Source organism: Orycteropus afer, unplaced genomic scaffold, assembly GCF_000298275.1.
Source record: "Orycteropus afer afer isolate SDZICR_OR568_19922 unplaced genomic scaffold, OryAfe1.0 scaffold02126, whole genome shotgun sequence".
NCBI classification, from domain to species: Eukaryota; Metazoa; Chordata; class Mammalia; order Tubulidentata; family Orycteropodidae; genus Orycteropus; species Orycteropus afer.
Genome location: NW_006923713.1, coordinates 15,956 through 18,409, shown reverse-complemented (window position 1 = coordinate 18,409; position 2,454 = coordinate 15,956).

Genomic DNA, 2,454 nt, shown 5'->3' with positions numbered 1-2,454 from the left:
TGGGTTTGAACTGCTAGCCTTCTGGTTAGCAATCAAATGCCTTGGGCACTATGCTACAAGTGAAAATTCAGGACACCAGCTGTGGAGGAAGGCTTTTTCTAACTGTCTACTTGGAGCAAAACCCTGGTCTCAACTTCTCTAGCATTCTCCTAGGCATTCCTCAGCTCCTTACAGGTCCCCGCGTGGTTCTGTCTTTCCCACGTCTGTGACTGTTCCCCTTTGCTTCTTTCTTGTTGCTGGGTTCTGTGTAGTCAATTCTGACTCCCAGTGATGACAGGAACAGAATGGAGAACTGCTCTATCAACTTTCTATGCTATAATCTTTATGGAGAGGAGATCGCCACGTCTTTCTCCTTCAGAGGAGCTGGGTGAGTTTGATCTGCTCACCTTTACTTTAGCAGGAAATCACTTAATCTTTGTTCCACCAGTGGTGCTATTCTCTATTGTTGTTGCTATTTCTGTTAGAAGCCTTTGATTGGATTTTGACTCATAAGGACCCCATATGACAGAGAAGAACTGTTTCATAGGGTTTTCTTGGCTGTCATCTTCATGGAGGCAGACCATCAGGACTTCCTCCCATGGAGCTGCTGGTGGGGGCTACTGCCAACCTTTGAGACAACAGTCCAGTACTTAGCCTTTGTTGGATTAAGGCTCCTACTGTATGTTTGTGTTGCTCTTTTTATAACTTTTTACAGTGTGATTAAGTTTAGGACACACTATACCATTATATGGCCTCATTAGTATAACAAAGAAAACTCTCTTCCCTAATGCCTTGGGATTTGGGGATAAAGTCTCTGAAGATGGGATGATATCCTCATTGATGGTGTCTCATGTTGTCTAACTTCACAGTGGAGGGAATAAAGGATCAACATCATCAGCCCATGGCTCATTCTTATTAGGTGGCGAGCAGACATTCCTCTTCTCTCCAAGACTTTGACCGGTTCTGACCCCACCCTTCCCTCCCACAGCCCTCTCTGCTGGATTTGGTAATTCATTGCAATAGCTACACAGAACTCATGGAGCATACTCACAATTACTGCATTTATTGCAAAAGTTACAGTTTATAACTGTACCGTTGCAGTGTGTCACACAATCTTTGTCCTGGAAAATTCTCAGAAGATACTGCCTTTCCTCTTCCCTGTTACATTCAGTCTTTCATCCCTTAGATTTCTCAGGAAGGCAAAGATGCTCTCAACATATATAGCCAACTCTCAGGGCTCATCAGGATCATCAGGCCACAACTTGAGATCAGGACCAGGATGCATATAGGCAAAGTCTCCTTTCTTCAGTTCAAGACAGCTCTCTCAGCCCTTGTCAGCCATGAAGGCTCATCTTGCGTTCATAAGGACAGCCTTCTAATGATCCTCTGAGAATGGGCTCCTCTGGGCCCCCTCTGGACAGGCTTCCTCTTTTGGTCCTACCGGGGACTGGTTTCTGCCCTGCTAGAGCGAAGGGTACAGTGCTCTTTAGCTCTGCCAATAAGTGCCTGGAGGCACCCCACTCCACCAGTAAGCATCCTGCCCAAAGGCACTCAGCTCTCTTCCTCTATGGATTGGCATACTTAATGGAACTCTGTCACTCTCCAGCCCAGGAAGCGAACCAGGCCATCTTGCCTGGATCCCAGTACTGCTGCCACCATTTTTCTACTGTGCTTGCCCCTGTTTGCTGCCAGTACTGGCCGTCTCCAGCATTACAGCTCTGTCTCTGTCTCCTGGGTCTAGGAGGTTTTCAGCTCAAGGAGTTGACGTTTTCAGCTCACGGAGCTCAAGTCCAGAAGATGTACTCTGCTCCTGGATCTTCTTTCTTGGTGGTGGTGAGGTCTCCTTCTCTGCCCTGAGATTGGCTCTCTTTTTAAGCCTAGCAGGATGGCAAAATTGAATAATCCACAGATGAGGGTTCCCTACATCTTTTTTTCCATGGTCTCACCCAATAATTGTGTGGGAGTTACAAGACCATGAATGGCTAAAAGGAACATATTCAGTCATTCACTGCACTGATGATTCTAGCACATATTTTTGGACATACAGTTCAGTTCACAACACCAGTCAACCTGTCCAGGTGGGCAAGGTAACAGGACCCAATGCTCAGCCATCATATCTGTCCAATCAGGTGCACTGCTGTCCAGTGGCAGAGTGTCACATGTTCCCTGTCTTGGCAAATCCTGGGATGGCACTGATGATCCCCTGCCCTGCAGTCAGGAGTGGCTACATTTGGCCTGTCTTCCTTTAGATTTCTCAGGGAGAGTAAGCTATTCAGAATACATACTCCCAAAACTCAGGGAAGGCATATTGAACTCTGTCTGCCTCATCCTTAATGTCTCCGCTTCCTGGTTTGAGGTGAAAGAGCATCCCCTGTGTTGAAGCAGGCAGTGGAGGTCACAGGGTCCAGATACTCTCATCTAGAAACTCCCTAAGCCCTCCTCTCTTCTTCACCCCTGTATATGCACTAGTGTGGT